This window comes from Natrix helvetica (assembly GCF_964273705.1).
Source record: "Natrix helvetica genome assembly, chromosome: 2".
NCBI classification, from domain to species: Eukaryota; Metazoa; Chordata; class Lepidosauria; order Squamata; family Natricidae; genus Natrix; species Natrix helvetica.
The window spans coordinates 175,921,695-175,938,402 of NC_138552.1; the positions used below are offsets into that span (position 1 = coordinate 175,921,695).

The window sequence follows — 16,708 nt, forward strand, 5'->3', positions numbered from 1 at the left end:
CTATTATATAGTACTCTTCTGATCTGAATCACATGACAGCAATAGAAGAGGGAGCTGACCAGCTGCTTCACTCATAGGGATGCAGTTAGTTTTTGTTTTTCCTCCACACTTTCCGGTCTGATCCGGCTCGGTTTTTTTGAGCGCCTTTCTTTTCTTGCCTTTTCTACCCCTGTCCCAAACGTGGTCCTGTTCTGTTAAGATTTTGGATGGTTCTGGTATTGGGAGACAGACAATTCCAAGTTCATTTACTCAGTTTCTTCCAATATTAAAGGGTCAAAGTTAATTAGAAATCTTGTTTTACATTCCAAAAAATATCTGCAGTATCATTTTGAGTTTCAGCATGTTTTACTATAAGTTTATTTTACACACACACACACACACAAATCCAACTAGAATCACCAATGCATCATTATATTTTCCATAAACATGCATATGACTGAGTAAGGAAACCATTCTCGGAGCTCAGACCTAACTGAAATGCATGCCTTGTGACCTATGATGGCCTTATTATGTCTTCTGAACTACGTTGGCCATTTTAGTTCAATATTTTAAAACTATTAGGGTGGAATGTAGTAGAGAGTCATATTCATTTCACTTGCTAATTGAGGTCCTTGGGTAGGTCCAAGAAAAGTATGTGAAAAAGAAACAGAATTATTGCAATTCAGCATACCAGTGCAGGTATGCCAAAGGTGGATTGAAAATGAAAATTAGGTTATCTTGAATCCTACATGTACTCATTTTCATCCTTTTCACACCAAAATAGAGGACAAAAAAGGAGGTGACACGGTTTGAGGTACACTTCATCATAACTAACAAAGCAATTTGCATCAAAATGCACTAAGTATGAGGAAAAATATTGCCACTTGCCCTTTTGATTTGGTTTGTGGTATGATGTACCACACAGGGAAAAATCGAAAAACAGCTATAGGTACTAAACCAAGTAAAAAAGGGCATATATTCAGGATGTATGCTCTTCCTTGATTATAGATCTCCTACTTTCAGTAAGAGTAGAGCTAGAAACCCTTAATTAAATACAACCTCTGAAAAAAGTTGGAGGTTACTGCTTGTATATATTAGTTCCATGCATTTTTTTGTCACTTAAAACTTTTTCCCTTTTATCACCTTCCGACTTTTAACTTTATATTAGTGTGGATTTTCCTGGTTTTTTTTTTTAAAAAAACAGCTATATATAAAATGCATGAGGATTAGTTTTGATTTCTGTTTTCCTTTTTGCCTGGACTTGTTAAATATGTCAATTTAATCATTTTAATTTACTGCTTGTATTTTAACAGGCAATTATAAACCAAGTTCTGCAAAGCTAAAGGCAGATATAGTAATTCATAATGTTTATTAAAATAGGGACTTTTCTTGAATCAATAGACATAATTTCAGATACATTTGGCCTAGGGAATATTTTGCTGCCTCTTTCCTCTTTCTTCCAGTCATGGGACCGAATCCAAAGCCTGTTTGTGGGAGGAAGTATTTGTAAGTCTTCTGATTCATCTCTCAGCTGCATTAACTCTCCCTTCCCATTTGTATTTGTGCAATAATAGGACCTTGGTGGTTTCAACTTCAATGTTCCATAGATATTTGCTCCTTTAATTTTTAAGCTACCGTGTCTCCCCGAAAATAAAACGGTCTTATTTTCTTCCCCCCCAAAAATAAGGACTTGGCCTTATTTTGGGGGAGGTCTTATTATTTTTGAGGTGCAGGAGGGGACGAGCGTGGTCACCTCATGGCTGCTGCTGTTTTGCAATATTTTTGGGGAGGGCTTATGGGGGGGGGACTTATTTTACAACATGCGCTCAAAAGCCTGATTGGGCTTATTATCCCGGGAAGTCTTATTTTTGGAGAAACCGTGGCTTTCAGACTAGAATAATATCCATTATCTTCCATTATTTTGTCCCTTCCCTGGTTATTTTCTAGAAAACCCTATTTACTTTAAAAAGTACACTTGATACTTCCACACCTGTCTTTACTTTATCTGGGAGAGGTTTGGAATCCTTTTGAAGTACTACACACTTTATTTCCATTTAACTTTTCACTTACTTGTTCATTGCTGTGTGCCAGAACAATAGTACCTCTAAGAGGTGCTTAAAGAAGTTGTTAAGCTTCCAGGAAATATTTTGTCGGATCCATTGCTCAATAAATCCATTTTTTGTGGCACACCTGGTTGATGTCAAGAATCCTCTTATTCAAAGTCTCATTGTCAATATTACTGCTTTATATTGCAGAACATGAAAATAAGACTCTAAAAGGGCTCAAAAAGTGATTTTTAAGGATGTTTACATTTTGAAATTTCATCTTTTTTTTGTAAAATGAGTATTTTCTGTAGTCCTCCACTTCATCTCTGCTGCATCAACTCTCCCCTCTTATAAGTTATTCAATACAATTAAATAAATAAAAACCAACTAGATTTAGTACTGCAGCTCCACAAATTACACATAAAACGCATTCAAATGGGAATGGTAATATTTGTAAAAATAATGAAGGATACAAATAAATCAAGCAAACTGTTCAAGATATGTATCTTGAGTTTTTGTCCTCAGAATGAAATTGTGTTTTTCATCCAACAATTCCATCATTGCTTTTCGTTTGTGTTTGAGCAGCTCAATCCCTTCACAAGAAAAACAGTCTAAGGTTGCTCAACAAGTTTCATTACCAAATTGTGTTCGTTCTCTCTCTCTCTCTCTCTCTCTCTCTCTCTCTCTCTCTCTCTCTCTCCTCCTCCTCCTCCCTCCCCTCCCGTCGTTCCAAATACGGGTCTGTTTATTGTTTCCCGAGCCATACTTTCCACGCATGGCCACTAGATGGCACTGCGGCAGTGGCTTTCGAACGAAGCACACCCGTGTTCTTTGGACGCCAAGTTACCTGAGAGAATAGGAGCGAGATTTCGCAGTAACTTTACAAATCCTTCTCCGGGGGTGGAGCGAAAAGGAAAGCAAAGCGGGCGCTCCACTGGGACTAGTGGACTACTGTAGCTCCTCTTCTTCAGCCGCTGTCCTTTTACACAAGCCGATCACCTACGCAGAGCTATTTTTTGCGCTCTGCCGAAGCGGGATATGCGTAGCAGATTCTCCTGGCGGAAAATGAAAAGGTGGGACTTTTTATTTACTGAGAAGCGGGGCTGTGTCTCCTCTTGCTTTATCTACGGAAGCGTGAGTTGCGCGTGGGGTGGGGACCTCTTTGAAAACAACAGCTGCTAATAGAAATAATCCCTTGTCGGCCGGGTTGATGTGGTTGTGAGACTGTTTTAAAGGGGTCCCTTTCCTCCTGCCCTTCCTTCTAACCCCAGGATCTTCCAGGGATTTTAATCTGCCCCAGAAACAAATCTATATACATAGTATGTTCTAAACAGGAAGCGGTAGAGCAAACCAGATTCTTGAGTATAAGCAGAGGGCTTTTTGCAGTTGAGTTGGGCAACTTGCAACAGGAGCTTAATGTAAATTGTGTGTGTGTGTGTGTGTGTGTGTGAGTGAAAGGGGCTTCTAAACAAGAATGACCAGACCCTCGTTTGACATATACAGGTCGTCCTCAATTTATGACCACCATTGACCCCACAATTTCTGTTGTTTAAGTGAGACATTTCTTAAGCGAATTTTGCCCCATTTTACGACCTCTCTTGCCTCCGTGGTTAAATGAATCACTGCACTTGATAAATTAGTAACCCAGTTGTTAAGTGGAACTGGTTTCCCCATCGACTTTGGTTGTCAGAAGGTCGCAAAAGGGGATCACCTGAACCAGAGGCACAGAAATGGTTAACATGTAAACCAGATGCCAAGCATCTGGATTTTGATCACATGATCATGGGGATGCTGGAAAGGTGGCAACTGAAAAACGGTCATAAGTCACTTTTCAGTGCCATTGTAACTTTGAACGGTCACTAAATGAAATGTTGTAAATCGAGGACTTACCTGTATGCGTGGTCTGCTTCTTACACGCCCCCAGAAGCACTTCATTTGGGCTACAAGATGCTTCCAGATGGGAGGCTGCAACTGATCTACAGGTTATTGTGATTGTGTAGCATCCTTTCTTCTGGATGGAGCACTGACAGTAAAGGGGAAAAAAACCCACAACATGTGAAGATCAATATCTGGGCCTCCAGATGAAATGGCAGGGGACAGATTGTGCAGTGTAAGGCTTATGAGGAAGCACCCACTATCCAATGAATTTGCTACCTAGAAGAATGTGAGTTGTTGCAAAACCATGATAGGAGGCCCTTCCTACTCATTTGATTGGGGCATAAGAAAGGGAAAACGTTGAGTGACTAGCCAGTCCCTGCTGGTTCACTGTCTCCATTCATTAGAAGTATCCTCTGCCTACAATCTGATCTGTGTTAAGCAGGTCTGCTGCTAAAGCATTTGATATTTAGGAAATTAATTTTTAGAACTTGATCACTTCCTGTCATCTGCCATTCAGGGGTCTCATGTGTTGTGGCCCGCCAGCAGAGCTGGCAGCAGATTCGGTCAGTGAGGAGGTTGGGGAGGAACATGGCCAGTCCTGGAGTCTAGGGAAGGTTCTAATGAGGGCTCTGTGTCAGAGGCAGAGAGGGGGCCAAAGCCGTGGGCCAGCTATCAGCTGCCTTCAGAGTAAGATGTAAAGCTGGAGCCTGTTCCCAGTATGCGCATGCACAGAGTTGCCAGAGGAAGGGAACAACTAAAGAGCAGGGATCGATTTGGGAATAAGGCCAGATGATGAATGGCCCCTCCCAGAGGAAATAAAAGGGGAGAAATATAACACCTCTCCTGCGCGAGCTGCACTGGCTCCCTGTGGTCTATCGGGTGCGTTTCAAGGTGTTGATTACCATCTTCAAAGCGCTCCATGGCACAGGACCTAGCTACTTGCGGGATCGCATCCTGCCCCATACATCCCTACGACCAATTCGCTCTCACAGAGAGGGACTTCTCCGGGTGCCGTCCACTAAGCAGTGCCAGAGGGCGGCGCCCAGGAGTAGGGCCTTCTCTGTGATGGGCCCAGCCCTCTGGAATGACCTCCCCCCCGACATTAGGATTACTACCGACCTCCCCTCCTTCCGTTCAAAACTCAAGACCCACCTTTTTCAACTAGCCGGCCTTGCTCAATTATAGTTCCATCTTTATCCTCCTGGCAATCTTTTAAATTTGTAATTTTATATTGGGGTATTTTAATTTTTAATTCTATTATGACTATCCCTATGTATTGTACTATGCGATTTTGATACCTCCTCCGTGAAATGTTTTAATTCTATAATATGTGTTTTTATTTATTGTACGCCGCCCCGAGTCCCTTCGTGGAGAATCTAATAAATCTAATAAATTCAATTCAATTCAATTCAAAAAGGGGAGTGGAGTTTGCAGGAGACAATTAGTTCACTAATTGGTTAGTGACTCTCCGAGATTCCTTGCCAAGTTCTGCAGATATCGACCTGCCAGCTCTCCAAGCCAGAGAAGGTCTGTGACTGTAAATCGTCCTTTGAAAGACTTTGCTGGCTGTGAATGAGCAGAATTCACTGTAATTTAATAAAAGGGGTTTTTGCTGGGACAAGGAGTTTGTTTCATGCTCTTGGGAAGCCTCGGTCAGAACATCATGTTACACCATTCCTAAACCTGTTCTTCCCCAACTCTCTGTCATCCACGTGGGTTGGATTACAGATGCAGGTTTTGCCTCAGGTTTCAGGTTTACACCTCAGAAGAGTGAGATCAGGGAAGGCTGCCTGAAGAGCAGATACTTTAATGGAAGACTAAATATTATGGGTACATAGTTTAGGAGATTGAGCCATAGATGGACTTTTCATTGTGGGGAAATCTTCTGTGAAGCTTCTAATTGAATGTATACGCACGTATGTGTGTAGGGGAAAAATATCCAGTGCATTTGCTGATTTTTGAAATTAGAAAGTTTGTATTCTTTACAAGAAGGGACACGGTGGCTCAGTGGCTAAGACGCTGAGCTTGTTGATCAGAAAGGTTGGCAGTTCGGCGGTTCAAACCCCTAGCCCTGCATAACGGAGTTAGCTCCCATTATTTGCCCCAGCTTCTGCCAACCAAGCAGCAGTTCGAAAACACATTAAAAATGCAAGTAGAAAAATAGGGACCACCTTTAGTGGGAAGATAACAACGCTCCATGCGCTTTTGGTGTTTAGTCATGCCGGCCACATGACCATGGAGACCTCTTCGGATAGTGCTGGCACATTGGCTTTGAAATGGAGATGAGCACCACCCCTAGAGTCAGGAACGACTAGCTCATGTGTGCGAAGGGAACCTTTACCTTTATTCTTTACAAGTTCTTTAGTACTGATCCATTGTATTAATGTGTGTGTTGGCATGGGCATGTTTTAAGCACAATGAGACCTTGTTGTTATAAACACAGTTTTTGTAAGAGAGACGAATTAGAGAATCCATGTGCCTGGAGCACAGATTCCTGCTTTATGTCTCTTTCTTGGACTAGCTGTGTATTTGCAAGGTTGGATACCAAAAGACAGATGGCCGAGTCCGTTGCATCTCCAATTTAAAAGATAATTTATCAGGTCAGGGGAAATAATCTCTACTTTGGACCTGGTAAAGCTGTTGGCACTTGACATATTGACATAAATTGGACCAAGAATTGGATTTGACGTGAAGGTGTTTCCAGAGCCAAGTATAGAAATGGGTATGATTACTTTTCTCTGAATCAGAATTTGGAGTAAAGAGATAAGGAATACAAACAGGTAGTTCTTCAGTGACAACAATCTGTTTAGGGACCGTTCAAAGTTATAACAGCACTGAAAAAAGTGACTTATGGCCATTTTTCACCCTTACAACCATTGCAACATCCCCATGGTCAAAATTCAGACGCTTGGCAACTGACTCATATTTATGACAATTGCAATATTCTGGGGTCATGTTATCTTTTGCGACTTTATGACAACAGTCAATGGGGAAGCCACATTTACTTAACAATGGCAAAATGGGGCAAAACTCAGAATATACCTTTGTTCTGGGATTTGCATTTGGTTTTGGCGTTCTGATTTTTGATATACAATGAAGAGGGTTTTTTTCCTCCTACAGACATCAGCATCTGTAGCAAGATATAAAGATATCAGAGTGACAGTGGGTGTCTAATGACATTACATAAGTATGTCATTTGTATGATGTTATGACATCTAATGCAAGTCAATAAAATGTGTGATTTCAATTTTTCAAACCTATTGTCATTTCCCTCTCCCTGTAATTGTTTTGGAGAGGAGTTAAAATTATATTATGTGCAGAGGTTTCCTTATTTTAACTATTTATCCAATCTTGGGTTCAGAGAGAGAATCTTTTATTTTCTACCTTTATTTCTGACCTCAGTATTTAGTCCTGTCCCCCTCGCCTCACATTCTTTTACCTTCCCATTGATCAAAACATTACTTCACATATTGAATAATATTGGTGCCTTTATATCGGTGTTGATTCCTAGTGGCAGCCTGAACAAGTCCTTAACAATTTTCTTGGCAGGGTTTTGGAAATGGTTTGCCATTGCCTCCTTCCTAGGGCTTAGAGAGAGTGACTGGCCCAAAATCACCCAGCTGGCTTCATGGTATCCTGTTTTCTAGCCTGGTGCCTTAATCACTACACAGATTGACTCTCCTCAAGTGTATCTCAATGGACTGTGTTTATTCTATAACAAATTAATCAGTGTGTACATAGGATTTTTGATATACTTTTGATATACTTGATGATGTACATTTTTGATACACTTTCAGTGCCTTTGTAACTTTGAACCATCGTTAAACAAACTATTGTAAATCAAGGACTACCTATGTTTACCATTTTGTTTGTTTTAATTACTTTGGTGTATTTTTATGATATGGCAGTAAATCACCCGGTGATTGTTTATTATAAGCAAGAAAGTGACATAAAACTTTTTGAAAGTTGTCAGATAAAATGGTGTCACCTATCTTGTCTTTTCTACTTTCTCATTTATTTCCTGAAATAATGTAAGGAAAGATGCTTAGGAACATAAAGTGCTGTATTGTAATCTGGAGACAAATTCCTGTAAGGTAGAATGGTCTGGATCATTTTTATCACAAGGATAACCAGCAAAATGGTTTTGTAGGTTTTTAAATAGGTTTTAGCTGAACAATATCTTTTTTGTAGCTAATGCTGGCATGGATGAGTGCATTTCACTATTCCAGTTGCAAAATGTAACCCCTTGTGAATTCCAGATGTTTTAAAAATCCAAACTGATTTTTTTTCTTAGCTGGGTAAACAGCAAAGTTCTACAAATTGGAAATGATAAGAAAGTATAACAGTTAGCACTGCCAGAGGTAACATGTGAGATAACAGTTATTATTTTGTTTGCAGTTGGCTCACTGTTGTCCTTTTTCCTATTATCTGACAAAAGCCTTATCGAAACTGGAAAAGCCACGCAGAATAAATATTTGTTACAATGAACATAACTCCAATGTAGGTATTACAAACATGAAGTGTTATAATAATTATGGAAGCAATGAATTCCAAATTACATTGCATCGCTTCATTTTCCATAGGAATCATAATGCCTGGTAGTTTTGTCCCGTTTATCGGTATTTTGCCCCCTTTAATAGATTAATAACATCAATATGCAGGCTTTTCAAAAATGTAAAGGGAACTTTTCACATCTTGAGTGATTATTTTGAATGCTGTCTCTGCTGATCAATAAAGGTTACTCGAGTCTCATGCTTATTTTACTGAAATTTTGGAAGAACTAACTCTCCTGAATCTCCATGTATCACAATTTATAAAAGAAGATAATTGAGCAACAGGTTGTGCTTAATCAGTGATAAGTATTAACCAGTACAATAAGTTTAGATATCATGAGGCAGTAGTTTCAGGAAGATGACTTAGGTGTAGTTGCAAGGAATGGATTAGAAGGAGCCAAGCAATAGGGTTAGGGTTAGTAAAGCTACTGGAATATTGACTTCATATCAGGGGTGACAGGTTCTGGAGAAGCGGTAGCGGAAATTTTGAGTAGTTTGGAGAACCGGCAAATTCCACTTCTGGCTGGCCCTTCCCCCATCTATTCTCTGCCTCCCGAGTCCCAGCTGATTGGGAGGGAATGGGGATTTTGCAGTAACCTTCCCCTGGAGTGGGGTAGGAATGGAGATTCTGCAGTATCCTTCCCCTGCTACACCCACCAAGCCACACCCACCAAGCCACACCACACCCACCAAGTCACACCCACAGAACCAGTAGTTAAAAATTTTGTATTTCACCACTGCTTCATATCATATGCACTGTTCCCTCTAATTTTTTTTCAGTGTGGGCGTAAAAGTATAGTGTTTGAGTGGCACATTTTCATGCCTAAGCACCTGAATTTTTTTCACAGATGTCACCCAAGACAACAACGAAATCAGTGTTATTTGAAACTTAAAGTTATATTTATTCAAGATACACGTTTAATTAAAAGTGTTATATATCAGTATCACTTATAACTGCAAGTCTGCAATATTAAAATACTTGTATAGTGTTTACGGTAACAACGTTTACTCCAGCTTTATGTTTCGACATCAGCACTGACTGATTATGTACCTATAGGGTTTTTACAATTATCTTTTCAAATTCATTTTGGATTAAATAAAAAAGAGCTTTGAAATGAATATATAAATGGCACTTAATACCAGTAATATTAAAATAGTAAATGTTTGATATACTTCATTTTAATGAATTTCATTTGATATACTTCATTTTAATGAGTTCACATTCAATTGCAAAAGTTGTCTATACACTGTATGCTTCTGTGAATGTATTATATTCAATTTGCTATTTTAAATGAGTAAAATTATTAAAATCCCCATACATAAAATCTCATTCACATCTAAAAGTTTTCTTCCATCATTAATTTGTAAATTCAAGGATTTATTGCCTGCATGTTCAACAATGCTTGCTGATTGTTTAAAAATTTGTGGGAATTTGTTCATTTCTATACAGGTGGCTTCAGTAACCTACTATTACTGCAAAACTAATTGCAAAACATTAAATTTTATTATTGTTAATATGAAAAAATAATTTGACTCATAAAATCTTATTTTTTTCATCATTGCTCACACAGAGGTTGCTTGCTATTGGAAAAAGTACATTCTAATAATGAATAGCTAAACAGAATAGGAAATTGCATTATCCAAAACTCTAAAAAAATGAAGTGAAAAATATTTTAGCCACAATTTTTTCTAATCTTACTCCTTCTACAACCCAGTGAACTGTGTGGATGACTTTAAAGTACTTATATTGTAGTTAAGGTTTTAATTCTAAAAAATTTGTAAACTCCATACTACTTGCAAATATAAAGATTGTTAAAATGGCTCTACCATAACAAATAAGAGGAAAAAAAACACCCTCCTTTTGTTTATAAAGTAGTGATTTTAGTTTGCTCCAAATGATTTAACTATGGTTTAATTAGATTAAAAGCAAAAATATTCTCAATGACTTTGAAAATCCCAATGAGTTATCAAATATAGGTATTCCTTCATTACAATGTGGGACTGGGATTTTTATTACTCAGCAATGTGGTCACAAAGCGTGATGCCATGTCATGTGACCAGGCTCTCTCGCCTCTTTCCGACTCTGAGGGCATCAATCATGTTAGCTCAGGGGTCTGCAAAGTTGGCTGTTTTAAGACTGGTGGACTTCAGCTTCCAGAATTCTGAGAGTTGAAGTCCACCAGTCTTAAAACAGCCAACTTTGCAGACCCTTGTGTTAGCCCAAAGCCTGGAGCTGGGCCTTGCTCCCCATTGGTGGAGCCCCGAGAAGCAAGGAGGGAGAAAAAGAGAGCTGCCCCCCCAGCAAAAATCTAACCGGGGAGCCGGGCAGTAGCAAATTAGCCGATCACGCGGCATGCGCGGAAAGCAAGGTCTGACTGGGTGGCAGCGAAACTCCAGGGCTCTCTGTTCTAATTCCCTGTGAAAACTGTTGCCACTGAAGCGTTTGCTCCAGTGTTTTGAACCTTTAAGCACCCTTTTCCCTTTTTTCTTTTCGACCCACAATGATTAGGGAGAATCCCGAAGTTGGGCGGGGCCGAGAAGCGAGGAGGGAGAAAAAGAGACGGAGGTGAAGGAGCTCCCCCCCCTCAGTCTCTTTTTCTCCCTCCTTGCTTCTCAGCCCCGCCCGACTTCAGGATTCTCCCTAATCATTGTGGGTCGAAAAGAAAAAAGAGAAAGTGGCGTTTTTTTTGAATCTTTTTTCTTTTCGACCCACACTGATTAGGGAGAATCCTGAAGTCAGGTGGCAAGGTACTGCGGTAGGAAAGGTTTAGCTGAAGCCTCTAGGGTGTTTTGATTGCGATTCCCTAGCCGCTCTGTAGTCCATGTCCAGCAAATATGCCACCATGCACGGCAGTTAGAAACTACTGTGCGGCGTATTTCAGGCATGTGCGTGGCTGCGCAGGCGCGCACCTTAGAGGGAACAGTGATCATATGAATCTAGCAACTGCCATTTGTAAATTAAAGTTTGTGGCTTAATACAGGTAATCCCGGACTTGCAACCATAATTGATCCTGGCAATTACGGTTATAAATCTTGATGATTGCAAAGCAAATCAAGTGGTGGAATGTGGTGCAGAATCTCAGAAGGAAGGCGGTCTTTCCCAAGGAGCTAAGAGGCAAATCAGCCTGGAATCGTTTGTATGTACCACGTTTCCCCGAAAATAAGACCTCCCCGGATAATAAGCCCAATCGGGCTTTTGAGTGCATGCACTAAAATAAGCCCTACCCTGAAAATAAGCCCTACCCCAAAATATTGCAACACAGCAGCAGCCATGAGGTGACCACGCTTGCTGCCAACTGCACCTTGAAAATAATAAGACCTCCCCGAAAATAAGGCCAAGCGCTTATTTCAGTGGTCAAAAGAAAATAAGAACCTGTCTTAGTTTTGGGAAAACAAGGTAGGAAGAGAGTTTCACAAGGTAGATCATATACAGGTAGTCCTTGACTTACAACTGTTTGTTTAGTGACCGTTCAAAGTTACAACAGCACTGAAAAAGTGACTTATGACTGTTTTTCACAGTTACGACCTTTGCAGCCTCCGCATAATCATGTGATCAAAATTCAGATGCTTGACAACTGGTTCATATTTATGACCGTTGCTGTGTCCCAAGGTCATGTAATCACTTTTTATGACTAGTTTATCAAGCAAAGTCAATGAGGAAGCCATTGCCACAGTCATTAAACAAATCCATTGTTCACAACTTCTGATGGAACCTGGAAGAAATGTCTGCTTCCAGCAAAACTATCACAAGTTGTGGTTGTGACCCCCGGGTGCTGCAAATGATCATAAATGAGGGCTGGTTGCCAAGCACCTAAAATGCAGTTACATAGCCATGGAGGGTGTGTGTGATAAAACTTTGAATTTGGGTATAAATAAATAGTTTTGGGGAGGTCTGTCATAACTTCGAAGCATCATTAGGTGACCCGTTGTAAGTCAAAGGCTACCTGTATATTAGAATCCACTCAGTTGCCAGTTACAAAATATGGCTAAGAAAAATAGGGCTCAGTGAAGTATATGAAACCGACCACAATTTCTTTTGTTTTGGTTATGTTAGTACACAAAACCATTCCGATATCAAGCTATATACTACCTTTCACTATATGTTAAATGTGACTGTTGCTATTATTAGCATCAGCATATTCATTAATGCAGTTGTTTATTGCACTAATAATAATAAGAAAGCAAAGATAGGTAAAGGTAAAGGTTCCCCTTGCACATGTGAGCTAGTGGTTCCCGACTCTAGGAGGAGGTGTACTCATCTCATTTTCAAAGCCGAAGAGCCAGCGCTGTCCGAAGACGTCTCCATGGTCATGTGGACGGCATGACTAAACCCCGAAGGCGCACAGGACGCTGTTACCTTCCCACTAAAGGTGGTTCCTATTTTTCTACTTGCATTTTTACGTGCTTTCGAACTGCTAGGTTCGCAGAAGCTGGGACAAGTAACGGGAGCTCACTCCATTACTCGGCGCTTGGGATTCGAACTTCTGAACTGCCGACCTTCTGATCGAGTAGTTCAGTGTCTTAGCCACCGAGCCACCGCGTCCCTAAAGCAAAGATAGCACACCTATAATAGTAGGCACCTTAGATGCAATCCCAAAACATCTGGGATTGAATGCTGCCATCATCAGCCAGTTGCAAAAGGTACTTCACTTGGAACAGCTTGCATGCTGCAATGTTACTTTTAACACCATCAAACAACATCTTCCTATGCCAAGTTCTTTGGAAAAACTTGATAGGTGAATAAAAATGCCAAATCCAGTCTAAACATGTGGTTGACTATGCAACAAACCATAATAATATAATTCAGTTCCCGAGAGTGGAAATCCTTGTTTTGACAGATAAATACCACTAATTGTTGTCTTTAAAAAAAATGAAAGAATTGAAAGAATTGCTTTGGTGGAGTGAAATGCTTGTGACAATTATTATGGCTAATTGTTATTAAATTATTAGTATAATGATACCTACTGTAATTATGCAGGGAGGTCCTCGGTAAAAGAATAATTAATTTAATCCCTGAACCACCTCAGTTAAAGACATCTATATTTATAAGGAACTGTATTGAGAAATGGGAGAAAAGTTTTACATCAGGATTGTATTTTTAATACAGAGAGCCCTGACTACAGTTGTGAGTGGCTCCTCCATTGCCAAGCAGTGCAGTCAGTAAGTAAAATGTCACATGATTGCATCACTATATGACATCAGTTCTGGATGCAGTTGTTAAGCGAATCGTGTGGATGTTAAGCGCAACGTACTGTGACTTGTGACTTCCTGCTGGCTTTCTATTCACTTTGCTTGCCAGAAGCCACCTGTGAACGTTGCAATTAGCCATAATGTGATTGCAGGTCACTGCAACTTGTAAATGCATGCTGGGTGTCAAGGGCCTAAATTGCAATCACATAACTGCAAGAGTGCTGCAACTACCTCATTGTAAGTCTCCTTTTTCTGCCCCAATATACTTCAAACAGCAGCTGAACAAGGGGTTAGGAAATGAGGACCATCTGTTGATTTTGATCAGCCAATAGCTGACATACAATGGGGGGTTGCAATGGTTGAGATAATGGGATAGGAGATCCAGGTTCAAATCCACACTTGGACATGAAAACTTGCTGAATAGTTTTAAGGCACTTGTCTTTCAGGCCAGCTACCTCATGGTATTATTGTGACACAAAATTGAAGGCAAGGATATTTTGGAGGCAGGATATAAATCTAAAACTAAGTAAATAAAACGTTATCGCTTACAGGTAAACTTTTATCAAAACAACCTGCTGATAAAAAAAGAGACTGAAAATCAATTACATCTCAATCTCTATGATTAGCTTTCTCCATACCTGAAGCCTGAAAAACAGATTTTTCTATGTGTAATTTACAGATTTTGTACTCACTAGTGTGCATTTGTAATAGTTACAACATTGCAATACCGTGTTTATCTTTTCTGGTTACTCTTTTTTAAAATATAAAATATGGGGTTTTTGTTAATTAAAACTTGGGATTGCCAATACCCATCATGGCTTTTTATTTTTTTGAAGTGACATAATTTATCATATAAAGATCAGCTTTTAGGCAAATTTCATGCCTCTGTCATTTCCGACATTTGGTACCTTAGAAATCTGATTCATCTCTATGTTGATTCTCCCAGCAATTCCTGAATGTTTCAGTGGTGCTTACTTTGACATGATTGGCATGCTTTGCTCCAAGTTGGCTCCTTACGGTGTTGTTTGTATTTGGAATATCTACTTTGCTACAAGATGGATGATAGTGTTTCCTGCAGTTTTCTCCACTGTTTGTTGCTAAAAGCTTAATACAACTGTCAGTAGATAACATTTTGATCTATTGCATGCTAAACATGATGTAAGGTCAATGGAGTCAGTTTTGTTCAGAGTCCATTTCATGAGTAGGAGGCCAGAATTCTTCATGTGATGAACTCTTAGAAATAGCAGTAAGTGAGCAGAGATTCTCTTCTGTTTCACCAAGTATGTTTGAACTTTTGGCTTCATAAAGTACATCAAAGCTAACAAAAAAACCACCCTACGTCTTCCATATCATACATATGTTTGTACAAAACCTACTTGCAATCTTTGTGTAAACTAGCGTAGTTATTAAACCATGCAATTATTTACAAAAGATTACCTGCTGTTTTAAAAAGCAAAATGTTCTGGTTGTTTTAGATAAAAGTAAACATAAAAATAAATCATGATACATCCATATGCAGCTAACCATTATTCCAAGTCTTTTTTTTTATGAAAGAAACTTCTATTAGATTAAAATAATTTATGTGCATTTTGCTGTAAAATGTATTCATTAAATTATTATTTAATTATTTGAAATATTTACTTGTCTTGAACTAATAATCCTCATAAAATATTTGCTTAATTCATCTCTTGTTTTTCATTTTTTTAGAAGGCTATCTAAAAAAATAAGAACTTTGTTTCCTTTATACTGTGTGTCCTAATAATTTCTTACTTGTTGAACACTGGAATTTTGCCACCTCAAAATGTATCCTAAGCATTATTCACACATTTTATATATTAGCAGTTTTATGAAGCAACACTATACATATTTTTCAAAAGGTACTTTGCTTGATTGTTGTTGTTTTTCTCCCTCACGATGGAAAAAGATCATTCTGACCAAGACTAACAAGATATTAGTTTATGGTCCACCATAATGTAGTGCTGGAAAGGATGATCATGTTATAGCAAAAGGCAAGATGAAACTTTATATGTATATTATAAAGCTTTATATATAGCTTTAGGATCCAAAACAGAAGTTAAGATTTAGCCAGTGAGAAATAGTATACTGTATTATAAAAAATACAGGGCAGATATTTTCTTTTCTTTCTTTTTTGATAAACCAACTACAAACCATAAACCAGGTTTTATTAAAAAATAGTGGATCAGAGGAATGCTGTCGATATAATTTACTTGGACTTCAGTAAGGCATTTGATAAAGTAGACCAGAGCCTATTACAGCGATGGCGAACCTTTTTTGGCTCGCGTGCCATAAGTGGGGGGAGCGCAGAGGGGTCATGTGCGGGCGTGCCGCACCCATAATGCAATGCGTGACCCCCAGTGCGCATGCGCGCACAACAGGCACAACCCCCCCATTTTTACAACCCCCCCATTTTTAGAGCCTTTATAGGAGCCTGGGGAGGGCGAAAAGAGCCTCCCCCGCCCCCCCAGAGGCCCTCCGGAGGCTTCAGGGACTGTCCGGAGGCTTCCCTGAAGCCTTTGGAACGCTTAAAATGACCCTCCGAGCAAACCGGAAGTGACTTCCGGTTTGCTCGGAGGGTCGTTTTAAGCGTTCCGAAGGCTTCAGGGACGGTCTGGAAGTCACTGATAAATGGCTCCGCGTGCCACCTGTGGCACACGTGCCATAGGTTCGCCATCACTGGCCTATTACTTGATAAAATAGAAGAATGTGGGTTAGACAGCATCACCACCAGATGGATTTGTAACTAGCTGACCAACTGCACTCAATGTGTAGTCTTCATGGAACTGCATCTACATGGAGGGAAGTATGCAGTGAGGTACCCCAAGGCTCTGTTTTAGGCCCAGTACTCTTCAATATCTTCATCAATGATTTGGACGAGCGGACAGGGAACTCATCAAATTTCAAAATGACACCAAGCTAGCAGGAATAGCCAACACTCCAGAAGATAGGCTTAAGATCTTGACAGACTTGAACATTGGGTGCTAGCTAACAAAATGAAATTCAATGGTGAAAAAAGTAAAGTTCTACATTTCAGAAAGAAAAAGA

General features: G+C 39.6%; 1 protein-coding gene across 9 annotated transcripts in view; it reads left to right on the forward strand.

The window, feature by feature from the left end:
- Window positions 1–16,708, forward strand: part of ANKRD6 (ankyrin repeat domain 6) — a 113,841-nt gene that overhangs the window by 1,748 nt on the left and 95,385 nt on the right. For 2 of the 9 annotated variants that reach the window (XM_081941461.1, XM_081941460.1), the window contains exon 1: window positions 2,861–3,097. The exons of 2 other annotated variants lie outside the window; for them this stretch is intronic. The gene's annotated coding sequence lies outside the window, so the exon portion shown is untranslated. Of the gene's footprint in view, window positions 1–14; window positions 85–2,860; window positions 3,098–16,708 lie in introns of those variants that run through there. 5 more of the 9 variants (XM_081941467.1, XM_081941459.1, XM_081941464.1 and 2 more) reach the window with 4 other exon arrangements.